Source organism: Ptychodera flava, chromosome 10 (genome assembly GCF_041260155.1).
Source record: "Ptychodera flava strain L36383 chromosome 10, AS_Pfla_20210202, whole genome shotgun sequence".
NCBI classification, from domain to species: Eukaryota; Metazoa; Hemichordata; class Enteropneusta; family Ptychoderidae; genus Ptychodera; species Ptychodera flava.
The window spans coordinates 34,815,119-34,824,489 of NC_091937.1; positions in this window are offsets into that span (position 1 = coordinate 34,815,119).

Here is a 9,371-nt window from a genome sequence, read left to right on the forward strand (position 1 = left end):
GGAGGGGTTCATTTTTAGCTTCCATTTGGTGTGTATATATAAATGGGTTAGTCGGCCATGGCGTCTGTATGTGGGTATGTATGCATGTATGTATGTCCATCCAATGCCAAATCTTGAATACCACTGCAAGTATCACCTTTGCTATTTGATGTGTAGATACATGCTGGCCCGTAGATGGGATTTTGTTCAAATGAAGTCATTATCACCAAAAATATGCAAATGAGCTTGAAAAATGTAAAATCATCAAAAGGCTAAAAATTCAACTATGGTCAGTCAGATTGCTTTGAAAATTGGTTTATATGTTCTTTATGTACTCTAATTGTGATTTCTATCACTTTTAGCTGATATGTACAATTTTCAATTTTTGAGGATTTTTTTAATTTTTCATGCATAATTTGTCATTTTTAAAGATCATAATTTTTCCCTTGAATCTTACATCTAATTGTATTCAAACTTTATATCTAAATTCATAGGGGTAACCTGACTTTAATTTGTTCAAGGTGTGGTTGAAATTTACATCTCTGGTGGAATTTTTTTTTTGCATTTTTTAACATTTTAGTCAAAATTCTGATTTTCTGAAAGTGCTTATCTTATTGCTTAGAAATTTGGTTTGTATGCACCTAAGGATGGCCTTAGTGAGTAGTTCTCATTTTATAATGAAATTCACAATCTTGTACTTCTTTTGTAAATTTTTAGATTTTTAGACTAAGTGTCCTCTTATGAATTAACTTGTCTGATTGATATAAATTTGGCATGCAGGGCTCTATTGATGACCTTAGTGTGGTATTTTCAAATCATGACGAAAAGTTGTTTGTGTCTGGGGTAAGTTTTCCTCAGAAACTACTACTAGTTTTGATCACATTCCTGGTTTCTTGAAACATCTGCCAAAACTGTCCCTGTTATACAAGTTTCTTCAGGAACCCCTAATTAGAGAGGATACCATGCACTTAGATGGTATTTATACCGGTAGTGGCTTGCTATTTGTTGACATTGTACATTCTTGAAGCAGTATCCTAGACAAGGTATTCAAGTGAAGATATTATTCAATGTGATTCTTAATTGTTTTGGTTTAAAATTCATGTCAGAAACTTTGTCTGAATGATTTATAATAATGTGTTGTAACATTTTATCAGTAGAGTTTTAGAGGGGATATTTGGATTCTAGTTTATGCCATCTGATTTCCATGCTAGAAGAAATATCATTTCAGGTGTAATTTGATTTCTAGTGAAATTTTACCATTCTCTCAATATACACTTACCAGCATGTTATATCTCTTTCAAATGGAAGCATAGTGTTGTTGATACTATTTTTTTTTCTATGTACCAACCAGAAAATATTCAAGAAAGTCACCCATAGCCACCGCTAATATACCTCTGTGTTATCTCATGTATTAAATTTGTATTCCCAATTTTCTATCCCTTCAATTACTTCTCTGTGCCCCCCCCCCCACCTTGTACCCTGACATCCCAAGCTTTTCATGAAACTAGAGTTGGTGTGAAGTTAAACAAAAAAATGATCATAGATGTGTTTAAAACAATGGGAAATCTAGCTGTGATTTATTGATGTGATGCATTGCTTGGAAAAGTCTTTTTTTTGTAGCATTTAACCAAGAAATAAAATATTCACGCCAGTTAATTTAAATTTGAAATAGAAATCCCGTGCAAAGGACAATATACTCTAATAATGTAATGTTTATAACATTTTCTGTATTAAAAAATCAGTGTCTTGGTTAGGTTTTTTTTAAGAAAAAGTATGTGACCCTTTTCACAATTTGCTATTTATTGTCACTCTTGCCTAATCACCTTCCTTTAATTCCACACAGATTCAGGTGAAAGTTGTTTCCAAATTTTTATCTTTAAAATCTTTTTGATTTCTTGAGTACAGATTGAAAGCTAGATTAATTCAAAAGATGTGTGGTATATTTTCTGACAAAAAAAAACTTGTTAGATCAATTTTGTTAAAGGAGTTCAAAAAATGAGCCTTTGTCCTTTGTCGCCGGGGGGGGGGGGTCAAACTTTGAAAAAAAGTAATGAATTGTCCACAATAAAATATGTGTAAAACCACAGCCTGCCTGGAGAATCGACTGGTATACGTACATGTTTATGCACGCGCTCCGTACTTTTTTTGCAGAAGATGTGAGTGCGTATACACATGTATTATGGAAGACCTAAAATGGCCGAGGTACTTACCATTGGGTAAGAGGAAATTCTTTTGTTTCGTTCATTTTGTTAGCGACCAATATTTTCGGCAACAAATTAAAAGCGTGATGGTGTAGAGTGACATAGGCCGACGATAACACATCGATGAATGTGACACTGGTTGACTACAGGTCAAACCGAGGTCGGTGACTTTCAGCCAATAGCAGCGCTGCAATGCAAGGTAGGCTGAATACTTTATCAATGAATCGCTGATCATTTCTAATTCTCCGTACACGCAAACGTAATAATTGCTCCAGGGGTCAAAAAACTCCCCAAAGTACGCCCCCAACCCGGAATTGCTCACAATTTTCACGATGTATGACCTGGGATTGTCTTTCAATATGGGTGTATTGATATAAGAGACCGCAAATTTTATGCTTTCTACTCAAATTCTGACACGGCCAAAAACTGGTTGCATAACCTCCCTTTATCATGTAGCTGCAGGCACAGCGTACAGTGTGTGTAAACAAGGTCGCGCGACCAGGGCCGGCCGAGCACGAGCGGCTGCGATCGCGCTGTCCACTTCCTCGTTCTATCCGCTGGCGGCGCTCTGCCTTCAGTTCGTCTATCACCGTACGTCGGCCGACCGTGATGCAGAGCTAGTGCCCAAACTGCTCTGCGGGGCTCTCATTATCCAATGTGAAGCAGTCGAATCTGAATCCGAATCTGAATCCGAGTCTAAGCTGTCTGAAATCATACCCGTCGGTCGTGGAGATCACAGTCCCTCGTGGGCTATTCAGCTCTGGGACTATTCGCCCTATAGACGAGTGTACATAAGCGAGAAACATTGTTTCTCGCTTATGTACACTCGTCTATGGGGCGAATAGTCCCAGAGCTGAATAGCCCACCAAACGACTGTGATCGTGATAGCACATCGTTGCACTCCATCAGTGACGAGATATTGAATCAGTGACGGCTAGCGGTTCGCCTGCATTGAGTCAAGACAGGTCAAGAGCCTGTGATTTATACCTGCATGATCTCTTAAAATTTTTCTGGTCTGCATAAATATCACAGTCGGACTTTCGGCACATGAATGTCACTCACTTGCATCCCTTTGAAAGTATTTATTCGGCAGAAGGGGAGACCCAGAATACAGCTTGTGACTCCAATCCAGGCACTGGTAGTACTAATATTTGCTTGTGGCATTCTGTTCAGTTCTGAAGGTATGACTTTGAACACAGGCATTCGACGGCAGATCGTCTATGTGGGGGGGGGGGGAGGGAGGGGAGGGGACTCAATGCAAGTATCAGACCGTCAGTGATGCAACGATATTACTATGTATGCCAAATCCCATAATGCAGTAGTACATATGGACTCAGCTGTGGGTCCATAGCTGTGGTGTTTTCAGACGGAATTCCTGCCTTTTACAGGCTGGTTTTGACTTTTACGATTTTAACCCCGTCACCACAGCTATGGGAAACTGCGGTGGCGGGGTTAAAATCGTAAAAAAACAAAACCAGCACGTAAAACTAAGGCAGGAATTCCGTCTGAAAACACCACAGCTGTAGACCCAAAGCTAATATGGACTATGCAGAGAGCTATTAACCAGATATGAACTGAAAATGCTCACGTTTCATTATATATTGCAGTTACATGTACGTGTAAATTTGAACCTCTGCCACATGTTTGCAACTTCATTGAAAGTAATATGATCAGTATAATGAACAATATTCACCGCAGATTAATTCTAAAAGTTCATGAAGTATACAAATATGTAATTAGCTGAAATAAAAATATTCAAGTTCTTTAAATTCTGTCATTGTATAACCACTTTATATAGCAGTGTAAGTACCTTTGGCAAAGCCATATATCCCGAACTGTGAAAGCTCATTAGATATACAAATTATAAATTAGCTGACATGAAAATGTGAAATGACTTTCGATATTGTTTTAACTAGGTATAATCATCAATGTACATAGCATGTTTTACCAACTTTGATCAAGTAAATCCCCAGTATATATCCGTAATTAGAAAAGGTCATTGAATATGCAAATTAGGAATTGGCTGAAGAAAAAATGTCTTTTGACTTTCAATAATGTTGTATCATAGTATCTTAAAGGGATAGTAGCTGTAACTTTTGACCATTTTTTCCGCCCGACCACATGATAAAAACCAAGCTAGATTATATCTATCCCACCCTAATTGTCGATTGACAAGGAAATAAGTCGAAACTAACACCCGATTGTGAATAACGAACGGTAATAAAACTGTTGCTGGCCTGCGCTTGTGTTTACAAAATGTTAGGCGATCACGTGGTATGGAGCACAAGGAGTGATGATATCACTAGCCACGCGAGAGCGGGATTTTAAACGTGATCACTGTAACAATGGAGACGGAGAGCGTCGTAATTAATGCATATTTATATCCAACTTACGCACATGTGTTTTGATTGTGATGTACGTCCACTGTTCGTTTGAATCTGGAGTGCTATTTGTTCACTCTTTTTTCTGTTGCTTGAGTATGAGAATGCTTTTTACGTTTCAAGTGGTGATGCATTAGGTCAGAGTAAAAAAGAGGTAATTTAGGCCCGGTGCATTAGCCCGACCCGGCATCGGCAGTCGGTGCATCGCCCGAGCCAGCGCCAGGGCCCGAAACGACTGTCACCGCGTCAAAAAACCCGAAACGTCGAGCATTTTTCCACAACTATTCATTACCAAGTTTAAAACTAGTGCATTCATAATTCGGTCAGTTTGCTTTGTCATTTATCGGCGAACAAGTCAACTAGTTCAATGTAAAGGTGACGATGCGATACTATACTTCAAGTTCAAGTTAACGGGATTGGGAACGGCTTCACTCTTTACTCGGCCCGCGGACACCAGTTGTGTAGGTACGTTTGACGTTGACCTACATGATCCGCAGGAATTACTGCTGAAATCACTAATGCATTCAAAACGTGAAAACAAAGACCCTGCCGCCAGCACATCTGATTCTCTGGATTTACTTACTGGTTTACTAGACTTGGTTCAAGTGCGTGATTTGTAAACGTGTGAGTTGGATGAACGCTTGGAATGCGATGATTTGTGTTCTGTTTTCATGTGAAACGTGTGAGTAGGATTATGTGAACGCGTTCAGTGGGGTGACACGAGGTGTGAGAAGCCGATGGTCAGTTGGGGAATGGACTTTTAAAAAACTAACGCCAGTAGCCTGCGAAAAATTCACCAATGAGAATATTGCTTATTGTGATGAATATGTGATTTTTTTTCTGAACAACACCCACACAAAATCCGGTTCTTTGATTTCCAGTTCTTGCATATTTCACAAAGTCCTAGTCAATGTTTTCGAGCCATGCTTCTGGTTATTTCTCCCGCGGCGTGTCGATATTGTTTGGGTAAATCCTAGCTGTTCATCGTCGCACAATTTTACAATTTTCCAAAGATGAACGACAGAATGGCCGCCGGCCGCGCCAGTTGACAGGACCACAATGTCTGAACAACGTCTGAGAAATGGATTGATCTTGAAATTTTGAGGTCAAAATTTGAGTTGCTTTGGCGGTGAACTTCGCAATTTCGCGCCACGATCTTTTGAGTTTGGCGGGTTGATGTTTTCACTTGACAAGTTGAGCGACAGCTGGGAATATCTTGCGGTAAGACGCGCTCGCGGCTGGGCCTTTGTTTTGACGTGACGTTTTGAACCTATCAGTGATTTCAGCAGTATTTTTTGAGCAAAATTTTGGTGGTACTTGTAGTTGAGTCATTACATTTGCTAACTCTGGTTACGTTAAATATCAAACCAATAAATTTTAACATGCCACGTTGTTTCTTCTACAGCGACCACAACAAGTACAGTGAGCAGTGACAGTTCGCGAGCTCGGACGCGGGCCGGGTCACACCATCAATGATAGTTCAGCGTAGCCTACAGCCGTCGACGTCCAGGATGTGTACGGGCTGTTTTATCTGCTTATTTTCTGAAGAGTGTTTGCATTTTCATAAAAATTTACTTCCGTCGCGAGCACCACCACTGAATATGACAACATACAACACAAGTGTACATGCATGGTTACAGAAATAAGATTATTTCGCAAATGAAAGAAAGACAACATAACTGCAAACTATAAGTCATGCGAAGAATTTATTTACATAAGTTTGACCAAATTTTACCAAATACCCGCAACTCAATTTGGTCTCTCACGTTTGTAAATTTTCAGTGATTTTCATAATGTTCAAGGGTCATGACTGTGAAGGCTAACATAAACATTTTACATCGCATAGCCACAAGTGGTGGACATGTGAATATGCATCCTTGTTTAGACATGATAAGGATCGGATATTGCCAAACTGTCAGTTATATTCCAGCTGTCAATGTCAATGACAGATACATTGTTCGGTCTACCCACTGTACTGGTCGCTTACACTGCGCACTGTAGTGTGGACGCAATGTTGAACCATAGTTGAACTGTGCGGTACTTCTCTTGCACATGCGTACAAAGTCGATTACGTTGCATTCCGTGTGTCAACATCGTTGAATTTCTGTCCGTTAAGAAATTCACTTCGTCAATATTCTTTATCACGAGGAATTGATACACGTTACGTACTGAGGTCAATTAGTAGGTGATTCTTCATGATTCACTATGCTTATTCATGTGAATAGTTCGCGACATGCAACAAAAATAGAGAAAATAATGTCAAAAGTTACAGCTACTAGCCCTTTAATATATATAGCAAGGTTCATCAACTTTGGTCTGGTCAATTCAGATATATATCCCTAATTAGCAAAGTTCATTAAATATGTAAATTAGAAATTGGCTGAAGTAAAAATGCTTAATGACTTTCAATAATGTTGTATCATAGTATCTTCAATATATGTAGCAAGTTTTGTCAACTTTGGTCAAGTCAATTCGGATATATATCCCTAATTAGGAAAGTTCATTAAATATGCAAATTACGAATTGGCTGAAGAGAAAATGCTTAATGACTTTCAATAATATTGTATTATAGTGTCATAAATGTACATAGCAAGTTTCATCAATTTTGAACAAGTCAGTTCAGATATATATCCCTTATTATGAAAATTCATTTAATATGCAAATTAGGAATTGGCTGAAGTAAAAATGTCTTTTGACTTTCAATAATGTTATATGAAAGTATCTTTGATGTATATAGCAAGTTTCAACAACTACAATCAAGTTAATTCAGATATATATCCCTAATTAGGAAAGTTCATTAAATATGCAAATTCGGAATTGGCTGCAGTAAAAATGCTTAATGACTTTCAAGAATGTTGTATCATAGTAGCTTCAATACATGTAGCAAGTTTCATCAACTTTAGTCCAGTCAATTCAAATATATATCCCTTATTAGCAAAGTTCATTAAATATGCAAATTAGGAATTGGGTGAAGTTAAAATGCTTGATGACTTTCAATAATGTTAAATTATAGTATCTTCAATATACATACCAAGTTTGGTCAATTTTGATCAAGTCAAATCAGATATACATCCCTAATTAGGAAAGTTCATTAAATATGCAAACTAGCAACTATCTTTCATGTCACCCATTAATGGTTCCCACTACTGATATATTTTGGTGTGATCAACATTTGTAGCAAATCTCGTGAAATTGTGTGCAGTCGTTTCTAATGTATATCCGTTTTTTCTAAAATAATTAATTATGCAAATGAGCAAAAAGTAAGCAAGCCACACCCACCAAAAAATAATCAGCTCTTGCCATTTACTAACTGAATCTATTTACTAGATTTGATTCTGATCTGATCAGCCGTTTTTGAGATATCGGACCAACAGACAGACAGACAGACATCCCTGCAACATATGCTCACGTGTGTGAACACGTGAGCAAAAAAGAAGAGAAATCCATCTGAGGAACAGCCATAATTAGAGATTAGGTAGTCACCATTTATAGTTCCAGCATGGGAGATACACCCAAAAACTACAAGTGTGACGACTGAAGGGTGCCAACAGAAGTACAGCCATGTTTTGCTCACTCTGAAGTTGCATATATCAGAACACATGAGTGTGAAGAGTGTGCTTGATCATTCAGTCGGAAAAGCCATCTGAAGATTCATATGCTGACTCACACAAATATCAGACCTCATGAGTGTAAAGAGTGTGGTAGAACATTCAGTCAGAAAAGCAATCTGAATTCACACATTTTGACGCACACAAATGTCAGACCACATGAGTGTAAAGAGTGTGGTAGATCATTCGGTAGGAAAAGCCATCTGAAGACACATATGTTGACACACACAAATATGTACGTAGCCTAGTGTATAGTTAAATAAAGTAGCATCTTTAGATTATAGTACTTGCTGCCTTGAGTTGTCTTTACATCCCTGCAACTTTGGAATACCAACCTTGCCGGCCCCAGCATGCTACCACATAACCGACAATACCATCATAACTTAAACAGACTTAGTTGTAAACTAATTGCTAGACCAAGTAAATGGTATCTTGGTGGCAGTGAGGTTTCTTTCATTGGTTACGGTGCTGGAAGTGGAAAAATAAAACCTATGGCAGATAAGGTTAATGCTGTTGTAAATTATCCAACACCAGAACAAAGCATGATGTCAGATCATTTTTGGGATTAACAGGATACTACAGGATGTTTATCCCGAATTTTTCTGACATTGCGACCCCATTGACTGAGCTGACATGTAAAAATAGCCCAGCCCATGTTCAATGGACTCAGAGCTGTGAGGATGCTTTCCATAAGCTGAAAGATGCTTTAGCATCATCACCAGTTCTGGTGGTTCCAGATTATAATGAGCCATTTGTGGTGCAGACAGACGCATCTGACCATGGTATTAGTGTGGTTTTGTGTCAGTATGATGACCAGGGAGAGGAACATCCGGTTCAGTATATTAGCTGAAGAAATTACCCAACTATAGAAAGAGAGTGTTTAACCATTGTTTGGGCTATGGAAGCCTTGAATCTTTACTTGTACGGGAAAAATTGGAACAGGTGACAATGTATCTTTAAGACTCTGTCATAAATAATCTTAAAGAATGTCTAATATAACAGACACTTAGATGAGCACTGAAGGACAGGAATTCTACTTTAGAACGTAACTACCTACAATGGCAACATTTAGTTCAGTAATAAAGTGTACAATATTTGACTGCTGTGTACCTGGTATCATGCATTTTCACAAATTGAATTTGGAAATGAACTACCAGGAGTATGTCATCGTTCCTAGAACTTTGCAAATGAAGTGCTATGTT